The sequence below is a fragment of the Orycteropus afer genome, unplaced genomic scaffold (assembly GCF_000298275.1).
Source record: "Orycteropus afer afer isolate SDZICR_OR568_19922 unplaced genomic scaffold, OryAfe1.0 scaffold00296, whole genome shotgun sequence".
Lineage (NCBI taxonomy): Eukaryota > Metazoa > Chordata > Mammalia > Tubulidentata > Orycteropodidae > Orycteropus > Orycteropus afer.
This window is the reverse complement of record NW_006921883.1, coordinates 3242197-3263952: the sequence shown is the minus strand read 5'-3', so window position 1 is coordinate 3263952 and position 21756 is coordinate 3242197. Positions and strand designations below refer to the sequence as shown.

Below are 21756 nucleotides of genomic sequence, written 5' to 3'. Positions count from 1 at the left end.
GAATGGATATAATAGTATGTAATCATAGGTAATTTATGGGTGTTTAATTTATGATATAAAATACTTTGCTGAAAATGTGTTGTCATTGATGTTGTTGTTGTTGTTATGTGCTGTCGAGTCGGACCTGACTCATAGCAACTCCTCCTTGGGTTTCCAAGGCAGTATCACTACAGTAGTAGATTGCTCAACCTTCCTTCCAAGGAGTGGCTGGCGGGTTTGAACCACCAGTCTTGTGGTTAGCAGTCAAATACCTTAGGCACTAGGCCACCAGAGCTCCTATATATATGTATATATATGTATAACTCACAGCCATCCAGTTGGATCCAACTCATAGTGACCCCTTCTTGGGTTTTTGAGGAGGTGTCACTACGGAAGTAGATTGCCCAATCTTCCTTCCGAGGAGTGGCTGATGGGTTTGAACTGCTAGCCTTCTGGTTAGCAGTCAAGTGCCTTAGGCACTACACTACCAGAGCTCCTCTTGTCATTGGTAGTACATGTAATGTATGTATATTAAAAATAAACATAAGCTGTATTAACATTTGTGTATATAATATACAGTAGATATGACAATTTACATATATTCAAATTACTTTATTCAAATCATATCCAATAAATGAAAGGACTTTTTATTATTATTTATTTGAAAAAATGTTTATCTGTTTTTCTTAGAAATCATACAGTTCAGACTAGTGTGTTCTTTAAATGTAATATATGACTCATGATAACCCTCAGTAGGAATTAAAGGCTGTCACATTGGATAAAGGAAGTTTTAAACTATTAATTGCTTCTGAATATGTTATGTGTGTGTTGGCTGGCCGTCTCTCAAAGGAAAAGGGAAAATAACTTTTTTTTTAAAATAGACATTATTTTCTAGAGCAGTTTTAGGTTTACAGAAATATCATGCAGAGATTCAGAGAGTTCCCAGGTCCTTGCCCCGCTGCACATCATTTCTCCTATTAACGTCTTTCCCTTCTCTCTGTGAAGTTGGTGAAAGCTATCATTCAGGCAGAGGCTGTACCTGTTTAGGAGTCTCAGAGAGGGTTTGCAAATGATTCTAAACTTTGATATGCTGGATCTATGTGACTTTGGCCTTCCTTTTCTTTTATATGCATTTTAAACAAATTTCCCTCAATATTTTTGCTTGTAATAGAATTTGCAAGTATCACTTTAAGGGCTGTTTAAGTAAAGCATTTTTTCCTTATTATCATATAAACACATATGCAGGTGCATTTTAGACTGACTTAATGGCAAATATGGGCATGTTTCTTTATAGGTCTCCTTGAAGTTTATAGAGACATAATGAAGTACACACACTTAACTTTAAGCTTGGCAGAAAAAGAAAGGGAATCTTCCGATTTTTCCCATTGCTTGCTGACAAAGAGATTTCTCTGTACACTGTCTCATAATGTCTTGTTGAAACACTTTAGCAATGTTTTAAGAACTAAATCAATGCCGTGTTGTTAGCATAAAAATGGAAATGTGAAACTGAATCTTAGAGTTTGTGGATAAACAATAACCTTAAAATGGTTGAGAGCAGTCAGGGGTAGAAGAGGAGGTAGAGATTGAACAATGAGCAAAGTCACATGTCACTTGAAATATGTTTAGAAATGTTATTCTTTTTATTATCCTTTCTTTCCTGATCAAAAATACCCCTGTATCCTATTACTTATAAACATTTGTATTCATTTGCACCTGCTAATTTGTGTGTTTTATGTGGAAATTCGAAATGTTAAAAAGATTGTGTTTTACTCTGCAAAATACCTGTGAAGTTTCGGCAAAATTCTGTTCTTTTGGAATCAAGGAAAATACATTTAGTTTACCAAAATTTTTGATGCAGTTAAGAAAAATATGAGTCATAAAGGCTACTGATTCCTCCCCTCCCTTAATGAAATGGTTACATTGTCTGCTTTAGGCATTATGCAAAAATTGTGCAGTGATTTATCTTGTCACTGGAGTCAAACTTTAGGAATTCACTTGTTATTTAATGAGGTTATCAGGATATTGTTGAAGCCAGTAAAATCCAGAGGAGAAAGCAGAGTTATCACTGGGATTCCAAAAGAGGATGAAAATGATCCAGAAGTTGTATATTTATTCCCCTCCTCTTCTGTGAAGTCTGCTATGTTTGTATAGAGCACTGAGTGTAGAAAGGGAGACAATGGTTAAAATTGCAATGTCGCCCACAGATAGAAGGCAATATGCCCAATTATTTTGTGGTCCTTTCAGAATGCAAGCAGAGTCTTGTACTTTGCATAGTTTCCCTTTCTGTGCTATACCTCGTAATGGCCCGATTTTAAAAGAATTTTAAGATTTTACATTTTGAGAATTGATAGTGGAAACATGTATATACACATTTTTTAAATTGAATAAGCATTAAGGAAAAAAAATAAAAAAGCAAAACACTGGGAAAAAGAATACCTTTTACATACTGTCTGAAAGCCAAGCAATTCTTGCAACAGATGTTTGTTGTATTCACTTTGGGGAGGTGTAGTTAACTACAGTTTTCCAAAATTTACTGACATCAAGTATTTTTCTCTATATACCGCAAAAATCTATAATTATGTCAGGAGATTTGCCTGATTTATCAGAGAAAATTCTGGTCTAATTTAAATGATAAAACTATAAAATGAGAAATTGTAGAGCAAATAGGTTTTTTTTTTTTAGTATTGAATTGTAATTGTCTTTGATTTGTTTTATAACGTCCATAGGAGAGCATACTTCATTTCTGAAGTGATTCAATAGATCAGGAGGACTTCATGAGAACAAGTTGGTTTAGTGGCCAATACATGGAGTTCTGTTTTGCCTCTGCACAGTTCTTGGTTGTGACTGTTTTACCTCCTAGCTTTTTAAAATCTTATATTTGTTTTTTTTTGAGCATTACTGTGTCGTAATGTGACATTTTGCTAACATGAGAAAAAGTAGCCCATCTTTTCGGCAATCTCATCTGATTTAATATTTGTCCATTTCCTCAATCCACAGGTATTTAACTTTATCAGAAATAGCACACCAAAAAAACCACATTAGTTATTCATTGAATATTTTATATTAAAGCAAATTCATTAAGAAATCTGAAAACTGTACAACATTGGTTTCTGACGGAGAATTATAAGGCTGGATGACAGTATTGATGCAATGGCTCATTAATTGTTACCCAGGGAAGTCTAGCTTCTAAATTAGCATGTCAGCATTAAAGTTAAATTTTGTGATCAGGACATTTCTGAATGTTAATGTAATTTTAATTCAGTTTGTTATTTTGATGTGCAAATAACTTGGTGTTATGTCTGAAAAGAATAGAATGTAAATGTGAGAAGATGATTTGAAGCATTTTGTAATGATAAAGACATTACTGTTTTTTAAAAAAAACATGTTCTGTTTTGATTTATAAATATTCAGATTTTTATTTTGAACAGTACATTCAATATTCAGTGTGTCATGAATAGTTTATCTACTTCTCACTTTTAGTCTATAGACATCTTCTGTCAAAGGGTGCTGGTATGTGTTTTAATGATATTTAACTTTTATACTTAAGTTATATCTACTTCTTGTTTGTAGATAATTATTTCTAAATTGTGCTCCATTCTTTTTTCCTCCAAAGATTCAGAGAGAGTTTTGAACTAATGAAATTGTCGACGATGTGTATCCCTAAAAAATAAATCTCTAGTTTAAAATTTTTATATTATTTTTACTGCTTGCCAATAGAGCCAGTTCTTTTTGGCAGCTCTATGAAATAATGAATATCTTACCTGATTTTACCTGACAAATCTTTTATTAGAAGACAGCAAAGAACTATTTAAATCACATGAAACACTTAACTTAATCAAATATTACTTCCTGTATATGAAGAGAAAAGTGTGTATTTGTAAAATAATCCTTGGAAAGTGTCATATACTTTAAATCTTAAGACTCTTCCAAGTATCTTGACTGGTCTCTTGGCAGCATTTAAAATACTGATTTGATTTCACAGGAAGAAGTGTATATGCCTATTGTGTGTGCAGTTTGTAAACTCTCTTATGGGACATACACTTATTTTTAAATGATACAAGAAATACAAATTATTTTCTGTGCAATCCTTACAGAAGTACACCACGCTGTTACAGTTTAATCTTGGAGAAACAATTAAAAAGTTTGGAGGTCAGTTTTCTACTGAGTGACTCAGTTATCTCCAGAAATATTTTTACTAACTTAGAAGCTGAATTAATCATTTCATTGGGGTCAGCATTGTATTTGAAAACTCTTTTAGTACAGAATACTGAAACAGCTCGAATATTAATTTATTGGTGGTACATTCATGTACTTTTATTTTTTTCTATTCATTCCTTGAGAAAATGAAGTTGCATGCTTGATTTTATTGATTCTAAATCTAGCCACTGTGTTCTTACCATCCTTCCTTCTATTATCCACCAGACAACTTTATGAGAATATGCCATGTGCTGAAAACTACGTGCCACTGAAAACTGATAAAATTCCTATTAATAAATATGTTGCATAAGAAAGGTCCTTACAGTCAAGAAAATAACTTAGATGAGATAAATTGTAATACATTTCCAAATATAACAATGCCTGTCCAAGGGGGAAAAAAAACCCAGCATGATACTCTTCTTATAACCCCCATCCCTTTCTCCTTTCTTCTACTGACATTCATCTTTTTCTTTTCATATAAAACTGGCACGTTTTGACTCCTTGTTTAATTCTTACTCTTACCTATTTTCAAATCCAGACATTTCATTGCCTCCTTTTCCCACCCTGCCTCTACAGTACTTCTTGTTTCCATAGCTGGATCACCCCTTTCTCGCTATTCCTCAACACAGCAAAAAAGAAAAAGTTTCTATTTTTTTATGGTACACATATTGAAAATCAAACCGTATTATCTTCTGATTCCTTCTGTAGTCAAATGAAACTCCACAGTTCTTAGATGTTAGCATGCCCAATTGCCATTCCTCATTCACTCTCAACTAGCACTCGTTATGCCTCAAGGTTATGTGTCTTATCGTAGTCTTCTGGAACTGCAGGGCTAAAGAGGTGCTTCTCCCCTCATTCCCTCCACCCGGCTTCTGGCAGCACCCTGGGCTTACACTGATCATAGCATTAGAATTGACTTTTCGTTTTTCCATCTACCCTCAAGATTGTAAGCTCCTTGAAGGAAAGGAATTCTGGCTTGTTTGGGTCTCTGGGCTCTACTTGTGAGTCTTACTGCATGCTTTCTTACTGGCTTACAGCCTTCAATTTTATTCAGATTTCCTTACTGTATCTCATTACTCAATCCAACTCATCTGTTTTCATCTTTGAATGATAACATCTTTTTCATCCTTTTCCTGCACATCAGACTTCTCTCTGAATATTGTTGAGGAGTCCCATCTTCCTTGAACCCTTACCACTCTAAGCATCTTCATAGTTTTTAGAAGCTTTAATTTGTTAATTACCATATTTACAAATGCCTGTATTCATGTATTTTAACGTAGTTATGCTTGTGTTTGGCCATTCGAGGACCCTGGGTAACAACATCCTGACAACTATTTTCTTCTCAAAACCCCTCACAGATTATGTGTGGCAGGACATTTTGACCGAACAGTTTTTCTTTCCTAAGTTTTTATTAATTGCTTGTGTTTTACTATATAGAGCTTATTTCATTTGCTGGCATCCCAGACTGTCTTTTACTCTTTGGTGTTTCTCACAGAAAGAGTTGCATATAATGAAGCTGCACGGGAACACAATGAGGATGGTTTTAAAGCAATTAATCCAATTTAACAAACACAAATTTAGCCTTTTAATTAATAAAACTGTTTACTGGAATAGTGCAACTTAAAAGATTTTTTTAAAATTCCAATAATATATAATACTCTCTTAAGTATTTAAATATTTTATAACAAGTCATAACTAATGAAGTTAGAGATTCACTTTATTCAGTTATTGTTTTGCACCTTTCAGGGTTATTTTTGAAGCAATATATATTTGATCAGTTGTCATGGTGAACTTCTTTTATTTCAATTTTGTATTCTGTGTTTTTGTATTTTATAAAAAATTACTATTTTACGAGCCCTCCTTCAATAAAGGCAATGAATGATTTTGAGGCAACATTTACATGGTACCATTTCCTTGGTCCTTAGTTCTTTTTGTGTAATTTTTTTCCTTTGAAAAGACAATTTAGCCATTATACATTCCATAGCTTACAAAGTTAATAAAGCATTTGTCTAGTTAAATTAATTTGAAAATACACACATAGTTAATGTTAGTAAGGTGCTTTGAAGATAAAAAGCACAATAAGCGTTGGTTATTATCATTATGATAATTATTATCATTATTGTTATTACATAGTGTCTGCTTAAAAATACCCTTGCTTACTCTGGGATGGCTAAGACTAATGACAGGGGTTAATCTGCTGGATTTTATCCAGAACTAATGATTTGAGACATAATACACTGAAGTGGGGTTTTTGTTGTTGTTGTTGTTTGTTTGTTTGTTTGTTTGTTTGTTTCCTTTTAGTAAACCAAAAGAATATGTTTGTTCATTCTTTTCCCTGTATAAAAATAAACTTCCTGGTGATTCTGTGGCACAAAAGCATCAGAACTCATTTTGAATAATGAGAACGTTTTCTTAAATAATCTCTAAGAAAGATATGTCTGAGGAGTACACATATATGTCTTCTTAAAGGCTTCTAAAACATAGGCATTGATTTTTAAATGGTCAAGAATACCTGTATCCCTTAGTTAGCTTTTTTTCAGTTGTATAGAACTCAAGATTATACTTTTCATGTATTAAAAAGAGAATAGAGCCTTATTTTGGGAAGAAAATACAAGGGTTTATTAACTCATTACAAAATGAAAAAGGAAGTCTTCAGGAAGCTATAAAAATAACTATAACTAAGTAATTTTGACCACAATAGGAATATCTTAAGAAAGATTCTTTAGATAATTCTCTAGAGAGTAGAGTTCAAAATTAAGCAGAATTCCTTATGAGATACTCAGATTGGCATCACAAATCATAGAGTTAAAGGATATATTGAAACAATATTTTAACAGGCAAATGTATGAAAGTCAAAGGTACCTCAGCCTCTTAATCAGTAAGACATTAGTGACATGCCTGAAGAAGACATTCTCTAATATTATTGCAAATTAAGTAATAAAAGACCTCAAGAGAATGAAAAGAGAAAAGGTGCCTGGAGCCAATGAATTACAATTGACAACCTAAAGGCAGTTGAAGAACCAATTGCTGGAGTGATTGCAAAGCTATTCATAATGTGCAGCAGACAGAGCACACCAGAAAGCTGGAACAATGCCTTCAGTTCAGCAATATTGCTTCAAAAGAATGGAAAGAGGGGAACGGGAAGAGCCACTGACCCTGAGACCAATTTCCAGGCAGCTGCACAAACTATATACTGTAATTAAAGGTTTTGACCAGTAATCACAGCAAAGCCAGACTACAGAAAGTCTAGAGAACTAGCAAGGTTTGTAATGAGGCAGATATCCTTAATTTAAGCCTGGAAAAAGCAGGTAAGAAAACTAGTCCATTTCTGGCAGTGACTTTGAAATGCTCTGCTGTGTTAGCACAAATATGAAAATCACATATTTTTGGCCTTCATCCTATAAGAACAAAAACATAATGACAGATACCTGCTTTCATCTTTTGAGATGAATGGAATACTCTGCTACTTAGGAATAGGCTTTCTCTCCTTGCCACATTATTATTTTTCTTTACCTATGAATTGCCTGTGCCTTTGATTAAAACAATAAAGAAGAGATGTGCAGTGGAACACATAACAGACTGAATGCCGCTTCTAAGTGGCCACTTTCCCAATGTGTATGGGCTCTTGTAGAAATAGAATAATCAACACCTGAGGAAGCTGCTCATAGTACACCTCTTCTCTCTTCTGTTTACTGGTATCTAAATTCTCTCAATCTTTTTCTTGTTTTCCAAATAGCTCTTTACATAGAATTCCATTTTCAGCTATGATTCTACTCATATTCATATACCATTATTAGTATTGATATCTTGAGAAAAGGGCTCTGCATTAGTTTAGGATGAAAGCATCATGAAGACTTTCAGTACAAACAAGAAGGTGTCATATAGGGATCTAATGAAGAAAAACAGCATCTCTTTTTGAAGGTGCTGGATAATTTGCTCTTAACTGGACATGGTCTCTGCTGTGTTTGCTATCACAATATCTACTAATAAAGTCAGAATTATCTTCTTCACTCAAAATTCTACAATCTGAATTGTTGTTCTTGTTGTTGTTTGCTGTCGAGTTGGCCCCGACTCATAGCGACCCCTCCTTGGGTTTCCGAGGCAGTATCACTACGGAAGTAGTATTGCCCAACCTTCCTTCCGAGGAGTGGCTGGTGGGTTTGAACCGCCAGCCTTCTGGTTAGCAGTCAAGTGCCTTAGGTACTATGCTACCAGAGCTCCTACAATCTGAATTATACACATATAAATCTTTGGGCCCACCCACCCTCCAGATCCCCACCCTACCCCCAAGGAAAAGAACATTTGTAAGTCTTCTACTCAGCTGTGAAGAAGTAGTGTCATATAGGCTTTCATTTTGTGATATTTGTTAAATTTACAACTTAATATATGTTCGTTCAAGTGTCTGGATTCAGTTTTGGTAAACACAGTGTTCACAGATTGAATTTAGTTCTTGCCACACCTGAAGTAAGATTTTAAAAGAATATTCTGTACTGAATATTTACAGGATAAATAGCTCTATAAAATGACTAGAATTGTCTTTATGAATGACACGTTAAACCACTTGAGGCTTATCTTGAGGCTTATGGGAAGAGGGTTCCACATACACACCGTGGGATAACTTGGAGATTGCATAGCACAATACAATTTTAACGTGTAGAATTTATAACACATTATTTAATTTGAGTACAATATGGGTTTAACATGTAAAATTCATAACACATTATTTTTAGTACAATACGATTTTAACATGTAGAATTTATAAGATATTATTTATTTTTGGACTGTGGTTATGAGTAATAATTTGTCAAGCCAAAACAAGTCTTTACTGAAAGGGGCCAGAGTGGAAAATCCGGGTAACTTGTGTACAGTTTAGACAAGGAGAACAAAGAAATAATGAAATGAAAATAAGAGCTTGGCAGGGGAATCCTTAGAGAACAGCTGGTTGGAGAATTACAATTGTTAACTGTGCTATAAAAGAGAGATATTCCCTCCTCATGCTTTAGCATATTGCATTGAAGAGAAGATTGAATAATCATTAGGGGGATCCTGAAAAAACAGGCCAAAAAAGATCTTGAGGTAGAGGTATAATTTATGTGCATTAAGTATTATTGTTATTATTGTTATAGTTGTTATTAATATTAGAAAGCAAATCATTGCATTCAGACAAATGCCTGTGTGGCTTAACAAGAAACCCTGATTTTCCAAAATCTTAAGAAATAAAAGAATACCTTTCTTACTTATATGGAAGGATTTACATTTTACTCAGTTCTGCAACGGCAACATTTAAAGTGGTAATTTTCAAACTTACTGGAAAGTTACAACTAAGGATTTGAATTATTTAAATGTATGAGTAGAGATTCATACATGTAAAAATGCTTGTTTCTGCATGCTCTGAGCAATTTAAAAAAAACTTACTTCCCATATTTTTGTAGTAACTTTGATGATTTTCTTTAATTAAAGCTTGAGTTTGGACGTCTTCCTGTTTTTTCTTAAGTAACAATGGCTTTTTAATAGCATTTATATCAATAAGTAAATTGAACTCATTTTTAAAGGGAAAATAGGAAAGCAAACTAATTATTCTTTAAGGTAAAACATGAGAACACCAGATTGCTTGAGCAAATGCCCTGTTATGATTAACAGAAATTTTTTTATTAATGTTAAGTGTCTTTGTTACACTTTATCGGAAGCTCTTTTTTTCTTTTTATGTTATTAAAGTCTTTTAAACCAGATCAGCACAGTTTTCTGCTCTAGGGAAATACAGTCTTTCTTTAATGATTCTGAATCTGGCCACGCCCCTTTAATTATTTAGAACATTAGCAGATGCAGAAAGTTGAGACAATTTTGTTAAATGTGTAATAACTCCAGGTGAAGCTCTAGACAGCTTTTTTCTTTTTCTTTCTTTTTTACTTTCTTTTTTTTTTTGATGAAAACACCAGATATGAGCCTGTGCTCTTCTCTAGTTTTGTCTGTTAAAAATGAAATACAAAAACCTGAATTTCTTTAGTAGTTTTAAAATTTGGATTCTAGTTCATCAAAATTTGTCCATGTGGTTCTTCAAATCCTACTAAAGCTGAACTAAAAAAAATGTACTGTTAAAAATTATGTTCTAGTTTTAAGGTGTTAAATCAAGAGGTTTGGCTGTAATTCCTGGGTTTGACTTTCACTGAAATTTCGTTTAGAATAATAGCTCTTCTCCAATTCAGTTTCTTCAAAGATATTCAGAAGTTTATAGAATCACAGCTGAGATTACTCCGTCCATTCTCTTAATCCATAGAGGACATGACTAACTTTCTATAGAAAATGTAAAACTGCCATTTGCATTTGGATCTCCACAGAATATTGCATAATGTTTTAAAATTCATTCAGTCTTATTTTAATTAATTATTTGAATGATTACTAAAACCACATAGTATAAATTTAAGAAAATGAAGTTCTCTCTTCCACTCCTGCACCCTGTTTAGCTCCAATTTTCAACTCTGGATCTTAAATCAGGCTACTTTATTATTAAACTTTGAATGTCAAAAGGTTAGAAATGCCAACTTAATGGATTTTGCTTAGCAGCATGATGAAATATGGACTAGATATTGATAAATGTAATTATCTTGAAGATGGTACTTTTAAGATACTTACATTAAGATTCAATAATCATTTAAAGAAACTTAATTTTAATAATTTAGTCTTTAGGTCGTTAGCATGGTGTCAGTTTTCAGCAGTTTTATTGAGTCTTGGGGAGAGGAGGACTTAGAGAAATTGTACTTTGATTTCACAAGAAGAATTCATTTGTAATTGAAAGATAATATACGTCTAAGTAGACATGGTTTATTTAATTACTTTATTTAAACAATTTTTAGACATATAGGTCATACAGAAAATCATATGGCAGACAAACCAATCCACAGATTAGCCAGACTTAGCAAATATTAACATACTACCATATCTGTTTCAGACCCTTTTTAAAGAAAGAAATCATTAGAGATGTGCTTACAGCCCATCCCTCCTCTGTCTTTATCACATCATCCCGCCTTTCTTCAGAGGCAATAACCTGAAGTTGGTGTGGATCTTTCCCAAAATACATTTTTTACTTTTACTGTGTATTTTTATAAGTGATATAAAATAATGTTTTGTGTGATAAAATCTGAATAAGTCTTCCTGTAACATAGGCTTTTGTTGTCTTACAGCATAATCTTTTTTACATCATGCTTTGTCCATTATATTTTTGAGATGATCTATATGGTACAGGTAGGCCTAACTCATGCATTTTCACTGCTGTATTATGTTCCAGGACACCACTACCATGATTTTATTTGTACATTTCCTACTGATAAACTTTTAGGTTATTTCTGGATTTTCGTGATTATAGACAGAGTATCAATGCATACCTTTGTATATGTTTTCTTGCATATATATGTAAGAATTTACTAAGTGTATGTACATAGAATTGAAATTACTAGGTCATAGGATATTTGCATCTTTAACTTGACTGATAGGGGGAGAAATTTCCCTTGAGATTTTGAGTCTGGCAATGAGAAGCATGAAGACTCTGAGGTCAGACCATCTGGATTTGAATACTTCTTAGTGCTGACCCATCTGAGTCATACTGGGCAGAAGTTTTAATCTGGTTCATTATCTATAATTGGGGATGTACTAGGAGCTATCTCATAGGGTAGGTGAAGATAACATGAGGGTGTGGCACTTGGTACTCAATGAGTATTGACTGTCGCTCCTCACTTTTTTCCTCTCCCTCCTCTTGATAGGGTTGTCATTAGGATTAAATGATTCATGTTTGTAAAGCTTTCAGAACCATGCCTGGTATAGAGTAAACACTGTGAGTGCTTGTAAACTACACAAAAGGGAAACAGGAAAAAATCCAGTTTAAATACAATATGTTTATATACATCTAAGGGTGCTTGAAGAATAAATTCCAAATACTGAGAAAAAGAAGAAAGTTGAAAAACAATTATGATCTCATACAATCCCTATAATTTTTTTTAGTTAAATTGTAAGTAGTTACTTTATTTTTCTTTCATTCATGTATACAGTATTCTTGTCAGAAACTTTTTTTTATCCTTAGTTGATAAAACGTAATTTCCTCTTTAGTTATGAGAAAGCCTAAAAAGCACACCCTTTGGTGATTTTCACTTGTGTAATTGGATACTCAGTCTTTTTCTTTAAGACGTTCTAGATATATCATTCTGCCTTAATTTTTAACATATTAGTTTTTCAGTACTGTTAGGTTTGTTGTTGTTGTTAAGTGCCGTCGAGTCGTTTCCGACTCATAGTGACCCCATGCACAGCAGAACGAAACACTGCCCGATCCCGCGCCAGCCCCACAATCCCTGCTAGTAGCATTATTTTTAAGGGAAGGGAAAAAAAAGTACAAGAGCAAATGTAGAGTGTAATACTTCTGAAAGATTAAAAATGAGAGAGATGATTGAACAAGGTACCATTTTGAAATGCTGTGTGTTAGGGAATTCATGCTGTACTAACCAGAGGTAGCTCTTAAATTTGTCCCTGCAAATCAACTCTGACATGTACATGCGTGTGCATGTGTGTATATGTTCATGCACACACGTGTGTACTTGTGTGTCATCATATGAGTACACTCAGGATGTTGATGGATAAAAGCAAATTATTTTTAATGTCCTACTTGCAGATTTCTGTGAGTTCACAGAAACCCAGAAATCTGCCTTTTATAATGTCACTTGGGGTGTTTCCAAGACATGATTGACAGACTTGTTGTTTCCTCTCTTAGAACACCCAGGCTGTTAGGTGGATTATTTTAGAGTATATGTTGCACCAGTTCTGACTTTAGATTTAAATAGAATCTTCTCAAGTATTAAAGGTGAGTTACTTTGCATTACTTTTATTGCTTTTTGAGTGCTTTTGAAACATTTGAAGTGTCCTCCTAAAAACTGGATTTCCTGGAATATATTTTCTTTTGGGGGTATTTAAAAGTTTACTTGTAGACTTTCCAAAAGTCTGAAATTTACTAACCAAAAGACCTGATTAAAACAAATTGCTTAAGGGAAAAAAAATGAAAACAAGGCATAAGTGGAGGGAAACCCATCCTATCTCTGTATTCCTTACAATAAATCAGACCTGTGTGTGTTTTTAACAAAAAAACGAGGGTGTGCTTTTTTCCCTCTTCATTCTTAGTTTCTTTTGATCATTGATCTGGGTGACCTCACGCTCAGGGGTTTTTTTCTTCATCTGACATGGACAGATTTTTGAAGTATAGCTCTCCTTTGGGAACCCCAGGCAGTTCCACTTGACTAACCTGTGATCTAATGAGCAGTAATGCAGGGTTACAGTGGCCATTTTGTTTGCTTTGAGGGAGGATGGCTAGACAGGGAGTAGGAGAAAGGCGATGTCTGCAGAGAAAATAGAGGCTGGGTGATCGAACAGTGTGAAAAAGACTTGTTAGCCCACATTAGTTTGCCTGATTTACTTCACAACAGGTCAGGAAAGGCCAACAGCAGGGTTGTCGTTAAATTGCAAAGTTGAAAATGAAAATCTTAGTTATTAGAAAGCTTTCAGATCCTTGAAAGCTATTAGTTCCAAAATTGGTTTTAACTCATCTTAGAATTGCGGCAAACAGGATAGAGTATCAAACTTTTCTTCAGTCTTAAATATATTTATGAAATACTAAGTGACCCTGGGTGTTTTTTGTTTATTTCTTTTGATTTTTTAATGCTACAACTTTTAAACATATTGTCATGGTTGGTGGTTTTACAGTGGGCTTGGATGTGAAAGGGAAGGCGAACACTAAGCAAGGTCCTTATACTTTTTTATGCCCTATGTTCAAATCTTAATGAACTGTCCATGCTTTCCATTTTGTAATGCTGTGTGTTAGTGAATTCCTACCATACTAACCAGAGGAAGCTCTTAAATTTGTCCCTGCAAATCAACTCTGACATGTACATGAGTGTGCATGTGTATATGTGTGTATGCACACATGTGTGTCCTTGTGTGTCATCCCTATGAGCACAATCAAGATGCTGATGGATAAAAGCAAATTATTTTTAATGTCCTTCCCCCTGCACTTCAAGCTTAAACTAGTATGTGTTACATCTTATTGTTATTTACACCATTTAATTGAAAGAGAATCAATGACTTTCTGAATACCCTTATTTCTGTAACATGTTGCCCAGTTTAAACATCTATTATGTTGTTGTTGTTGTTATGTGCTGTCGAGTCGGACCCAACTCATAGTGACCCCTCCTTGGGTTTCCGAGGCAGTATCACTACAGAAGTAGATTGCCCTTCCTTCCAAGGAGTGGCTGGTGGGTTCGAACCACCAGCCTTCTGGTTAACAGTCAAGTGCTTCAGGCACTATGCTACCAGAGCTCCTAAACATCTATTATAGGAAACAAAATATGATTTCTTAATGTTTTTTCTTTCATATTCCAAAAACAAAATACTGTGGTGTTTATGGACTACAAAAGCATGCATAATGATTAATCACAGCACTGCTCTTATTTGACTACAATTTCTGTAGGATACCATCAATAAAAGCCATCTCCCTATGGGATTAAAGAATATTTGGTATTGCCAACTTTTTTATTTTATATGTATATATAGTGTTTTACCTAGCCCTGTTTGTGAAGTAAAGATGGAAGCCAAGATAGCATGTGAATATCACTGCTTAGTTATGCCAGATAGCATCTCAAGCCCCACATTGGGTATAGCATCAGGGCTATAAAATGTATGGGCTTAAGTGTATTCTTTGTTCTCTAAGCATGGACTGGCCTATTCCTACAGTTATAACTCAGGTGCTTTGACAGTAACAAGCAGAATTTTGTCCTACAGAATAAAGATATTTTAAATACCAAATTTAGACCTCACCTACTGACCAGTATATGAAGACTGATGTGTAGAAGTGGTCCTATGTATACTCCTTGCTCTCTGCACATTGGCAGGAAACTTTCTCAAAAGATGTAAAATATCTTGGTTTAGAATTATAAGCATATATTAGTGTTTTTAGGAGCTCTGGTAGCATAGTTCCTAAGGCACTTGACTGCTAACCAGAAGGCTCGTGGTTCAAAACCACCAGCCACTCCTCAGAAGGAAGGTTGGGCAATCTACTTCCGTAGTGATACTGCCTTGGCAACCCAAGGAGGGGTCGCTATGAGTCAGGCTGACTTGACAACACATAACAACAATGACAACATTAGTGTTTTTAACAATTATTTATTTATTTATCAGCATAACTGTGTTCATTCATTCAATATTTATTGTATGCTTATTACATGCCAAGCACTGTGAAAAGAGGTACAGAAATGCATGAGATATCATCTCTTCCCTCCAGTCATCTACATATAACAGATACTTATAACATATTGAGAGCCATGTGTAAAGAGTACTGTGGAAATAAGAGGAACTGTAGCATAGTGGCTAAGACACTTGACTGCTAACCAGAAGGCTGGCGGTTCAAACCCACCAGCCACTCCTCGGAAGGAAGATGGGGCAATCTACTTCTGTAGTGATACTGCCTTGGAAACCCAAGGAGGGATCACTATGAGTTGGGTCCAACTTGACGGCACATAACAACAACAACAACAAAAATTAATATGAAATAACATGTGTACTGTGGATAATATGCTTCACATGGGTTACATCTGGTAATTCTCTTAACAGTCTTGGTAAGGACGAGATATTGTTTCCTTGTCTATTTTGTATATGAAAGACCTGCAAAATGAACTGATAAACTACTCAAGATCCAACTAATGACCTAACTCCAAGTCTTTGTACTTCAAATCATACTCTTTTTCTCCCTAGATAATCTTTGTCCATTGATTTTTTTTTAAGTAACACATATTTTTATTAATTTGATTTTTAAAACATAATTTAATTTCCTTTTTTTTTTTTAACTTTGAAGTCTTGAATCAAGGTTTTATCTTTGAATGTTTCTTGCTATTTGGACAGGCCTCACATGCCAATTTGCAGATAAATCCTTTTTACAAATAAACTCAGTTGAAATGAGAGTTATATATTGAAGAAACTAAGCCAAGTGTGTGTCTTGTTTTACTTTTTATATTTTGATACTTGATTGTTTTAATAATTTTTTTTCTTTTTTAATTGTGGTGAAAATGTACACAACAAAGCATATAGTTCAACAATTTCTCCTCAAGGTGTAATCTTTGGTTTCTACGTATTTGCTTATTTCATATAAGTAGGAACATACAGTATTTGTTCTTTTGCAACTGACTGACTTAGCTTAACACAGTACTTCCAAGGAGTCCTGAATGACTCAAATGTTTAAGCACTGGACTACTAATGTCAACATCAGCATTTCAAACCCACCCAGAGGCTCCTCAGAAGTAATGCCTGATGATCTGCTTCAGAAGGCAGTCTTGCAAACCCTGTGGAGCAGCTCTACTCTGCACGACTGCAGTCACCATGAGTAGATATTGACTCAAAGGCAACCAACTGCAACGATGCTCTCTAGGTTCATCTATGTGCCTTAGGCACTACGCTACCAGAGCTCCTTATTAGCTATTGTTGTTGTTATGTGCTGTTGAGTCAGACCCGACTCATAACATGTTGTTTTTGTTGTTCTTGTTTTGTGTCATCGAGTCGAACCTCACTCATAGCGACCCCTCTTTGGGCTTCGTAGGCAGTAGCACTATGGAAGTAGATTGCCCAACCTTCCTTCTGAGGAGTGGCTGCAACAGTACTTTATTTCTCTTTATAGCTTGATAATTATTTCATTGTCAATGTATACCACATTTTGTTTATTCATTCATCTGTTGATGGGCATTTCAGTGATTTCTACCTTTTGGCTGTTGTGAAAAATGCAGCAATGAATGTGGGTGTATAGGTGTCTGTGTACATTCCTGCTTTCACTGTTTCTAGGTCTATACCTGGGATAGGGATTGCTGGGTCATATAGAGATTCTATTTTCAACTTTTTGAGGAACTGACAAACTGTGTTCCATAGTGCCTGTACATTCCTACTAGCAATGGATGAGTGTTCCAGTTTCTCCACAATCTCACCAACACCAATTGTTTTTTGCTTTTCTTTTCTTATCATTGCCATTGTAATGAAGTGAGACAGTATCTTATTATGATTTTGATTTACACCTCCCTAATGACTAATGAGGAAGCTCTGGTAGCATAGTGCCTAAGGCACTTGACTGCTAACCAGAAGGCTGGCGGTTCAAACCCACCAGCCACTCCTCAGAAGGAAGATTGGGCAATCCTACTTCCGTAGTGATACTGCCTCAGAAACCCAAGGAGGGGTCGCTATGAGTCGGAGCCAACTCAACAGCACATAACAACAACAATGACTACTGAAGGAGCTCTGATGGCGTAGCACCTAAGGCACTTGACCAACCAGAAGGCTGGTGGTTCAAACCCACCAGCCACTCTTTGGAAGGAAGGTTGGGAAATCTACTTCTGTAGTGATACTGCCTCGGAAACCAAAGAGGAGTTGCTATGAGTCGCGTCCACCTCGATGGCACATAACAACAATAACAACAACAATGGCAAATGATAATGACCATGTTTGCATGTGCTTGTTGGGCATTAAATCTTTAGTGAAATAGATATCTGTTTAAGTCTTTGTCTATTTTTGTTTTTGGTTTTGAACACACTTGGTATAGTTTCTTGTTTTTGAAGTAGTATTTTATTGCATTTTTGATTAAATTTTACACAGCAGATTGGGTACCCTTTCAACAGTTTTGTACACAAATTGTTCAGTAACATTGGTTCCGTTGTTCAGAATACATGAACATTCTCATTATTCCTACTCTGCTTGATATGTTTCCAATAATCTAATTTCCTTGCCCTTTACTTTCTCATCTTTGTTTTAAAGTAATTGTTGCCCATTTGGTGTCATATTTGACCATTTGGAATGCAGTACTCACAAGGAGCCCTGGTGGCAAAGTTGTTAAGTCTCAGCTATTCACGAAAGTGTCAGTGGTTCGAACCCACCAACTGCTCTGCAGGAGAAAGATGTGGCTGTCTATTTCCATAAAGATTATAGCCTTGGAAGTCCTATGAAGCAGTTCTGCTCTGTCCTGTAGGGTCACTATGAGTTGGAACTTACTTGAACAGCAATGGGTTTGGTTTGCTTTTGGCAGTACTCACGGGTGATATTCTTTATTTTGTGAGCCAATTTGTTATTTAGCTAAATAAAAGATGACCTCAGGGGATAGTTTCAGTTCAGGGTTTAAAGTTTATGTCAGGGCAGTAATCTGGGGAAGTTCTCCAGTCCCAACTGGTTCAATAAGTCTGGATTTTTTTTTAAGACTTTGAGGTTCTGTTCTACATTTTCCTCTCATTCTATCAGGATCCATCTATTGTGGCCTTGATCAGAACAGTTAGTGGTGGTAGCCAGGCATCGTCTAGTTTTTCTATATTCAGAGTAGATGAGGCTGTGATTCATGTAGACTGTTACTCCTGTTTATTAGTTTCTTCTCTGAGTCTTTGGTTTCCTTATTTTTTGTCCCAGATAAGTAGAGACCAACAGTTGTATCTTAGATGGCTGCTCACAAGCTTTTAAGACTCCAGACATTACTCATCAAACTAGGATGGAGAACATACTAGGTTATGCCAGTTGATGGAGTTGTCCTATGAAACTATGGTCCTAAGCCTTCAAACTAAGAAAACTACTTCTGCAAGGTATTTGGTTATGTCTAAGAAGTATCCATAACTGTGCTCCCTATGTGCTTTATTATATATATGAATATATATGCCTGCACACTCATACATGCACATACATATGCATACACTTACATATACACACATATGTACTCACATATATACCCACACATATATTTTTTGGTTGTTGTGGCAAAATTACATGTTACAACAATTACCAAAAGGTCCTTTTTTCTTGTGTACGTCTTAGTGACATCATTTACCTTGGTCAGGCTGTGCACAATTCACCCACATTTGCTGTTTTGTTTCCCACCATCAAGAAAACCAGCTGTCTACTATCTAGAAAGTGATCCTCCCTCCCCCTCCTCACCCATCCTTGGAAACCACCAATTAATGTTGGTCTCTATAAATATACTTATTCTTGTATTCTTATAAAAGTGAGTTCATACAATACTTGTCCTTTTGTGATTGACTTATTTCATGCAGTGTAAGTAATGTTCTGTAGATTAATCTATGTTATGTTTTGATGACTCATCATTTGTTATAGCTGTATAGTATTCCATTAGCAAGAAGCCCATGGCATAGTGGTTAAAACTTTCTGATGCTAATCAAAAGATCAGTGGTTCAAACTCACCAGCTACTCTGTAGGAGAGAGATGAGGCAATCTGCTTCCATGAAGACTTACAGCCTTGAAAATTCTATGGGACAGTTTTACTCTGTCCTGTAGGGTCACAATGAGTTGGAATCAACTCAATGGCAGTGAGTTTGAGTTTTGTGTATTCTATTCTATGTATGTATCATATTTTCTTTATCTTTTTATCTACTGATGGGTACATAAGTTTTTTTTTTTTTTTTCATTTTTCTGCTATTATGAATAGTGCTGCAAGGAACATAGGTATGTATATGTCTGTTTTCATCTCTTCTTTTAGATATCTTAGGTATACATGTGAAAATGGGATTCCTGAACCATAAGGTAGTTCTATTGCTAGTTATTTGAGGAAGCACTATATTGTTTTCCATCGTAGTTGTACCATTTTACAATCCCACCAGCAGTGAAAAGGGGTTCTAATCTCCCCATATCTTTGTCAGCATTTGTTTTCTTTTTTTCCGTCAGTGAGATGTTACCTCATTGTAGTTTTGATTTGCATCTAATGACTAATGATCATAAATATCTTTTCTTGTGTTTTTTGGCCACTTGAACGTCATCTTTGGTGAAGTGTCTGCTCATGTCCTCTGCCCATTTTTTAATTGGATTGCTTGTCTTTTTGTTGTTAAATTATTGAAGTTTTAAAAATAAATTTTAGTGATTAGACCCTTATTGGATATGTTGTTCTTGAAGATTATTTTCCCAGGCTTAAGATTGTCCTTTTACTCTTTTGATAAAGTCTTTTGATGAGCCTGTGTATTTACTTTTTATGACGTCACAGTTATCTAATTTGTCTTCTGCTATTCATGCATTTGGGTTTGATAATCTGTTTGTTTGTTTTTAATAATTAAATCTCATAGATTTTTTCCACCAAGTGTGTTTTTATATATTTGTGAAACAGAGTAACTATTGTATTCAAGTACTTGGGAGAGAAACCCTGCTGATTTGGGCTTAATTCACTACCCAGTCTGTGTTTGTTTTTCGAAATAACGCAAATCTGCACTAGACAACTAATGATACCAAAAACAATTTCTATAAACAATCAGCCTCCTTCCTAAGCCTTCCTAGCTGTAACCTGCTTGTAGTAGCTCTCAGACACCATTCATTTATGTGTTTACTCATTCATCAATTTCACAAACTTGAGAAGAAGGAAAAGAGAAGGTAGGAAAGGGTCTTTGCAGGCAGAGAAAATAACTTAAGAAAAGGAATGGAGGAGATAAAAAATCACATGCTATATATATTCTTTCTAAGGAGAACTATATATTACTATATATTTCCTAAATGTAAACCTTCTCCCTGCCTAAATGAGTAATAAATAACCATTACAGAATGAAAAGGCAGACTTTGCATTAGACAGTAGTTGCTTTTTTTTTTTTTGTACCTCTCTCACCCCAAGTAACATGTGATGGAGGAAAAATGGACTGGGATTGTAGATGAGCTAGTTCGACCTCCGAGTGGCAATGATCAATGTCCTGAAAATGCTGCAGTCACACTGAAGAACTATTAGAAAACTACTAATATGTTTTTAATAAGAAACTATTAGAAAATATTTCTTAACTCTCAAAAGATTGTTGAGACTTAATGTTATACTTCTTTTTGTTTGTTTGTTTGTCCTTAAAGAACTGTTTTTTTTTTTTTTATTGTGATTTGGGTGAAGATTTACAGACAAATTCACTTTCCATACAGCGGTTCACATACACTTTGTCTCATGATATTGACTACAATTTACCCCAATGCAACAGCTCCACTCCCACTTCCTCCTGATAGTTACCTCTTCCCTGTATCCATCCCTCCATGCACTCCCACTCCCTGAGCTGTCTCCCTGTGCATAAACAGCCCTTCTTTCTCCCATGATTGTTCTCTCGAATAAGTATATCTACCTCAGGTAAATGTTCAACTCATATGCCTGTCTTTTGTTTGGCTGGAAGCCACAGGTGTGGGTTCAATTCCAGACCTCAAGGGCAGCTAGGGGCCATAGTCTCAGTGGTTCCACCAGGCTCTATCCGACCAGCAAACCTGGTCCCCCGCCCCTTTTCTTTTCCAAATGATTTTGAGTTTTGTTCCACATTGTTCTCCTTCTCTATCCAGGATCTCCTACATAGATCCCCTTCCGAGTGGTTGACAGTGGTAGCCAGGCACCATCTACTTCTTCTGGTCTCATAGTTGTATACGCTGTGGATCGCATAGTGTACCAGTTGCGAGGACTAATTGTTCCCATGAAGCTTTAGTTTTCTTCATTCTTATTTGCTCTGGATGAGGAGAGACCCATCGTTGCATCTAGATGGCTGCTTGCAAACTTTAAAATCCCACTTGCTGCTCTCCAAACTAGGA

The 21756-nt window shown here is 35.2% G+C and overlaps 1 protein-coding gene across 1 annotated transcript in view; it reads left to right on the top strand.

Annotated features, from left to right (window-relative positions):
* The window catches only part of ARL15 (ADP ribosylation factor like GTPase 15), a 465466-nt gene that overhangs the window by 124835 nt on the left and 318875 nt on the right, over window positions 1-21756 (top strand). The gene's annotated exons all lie outside the window — the stretch shown is intronic.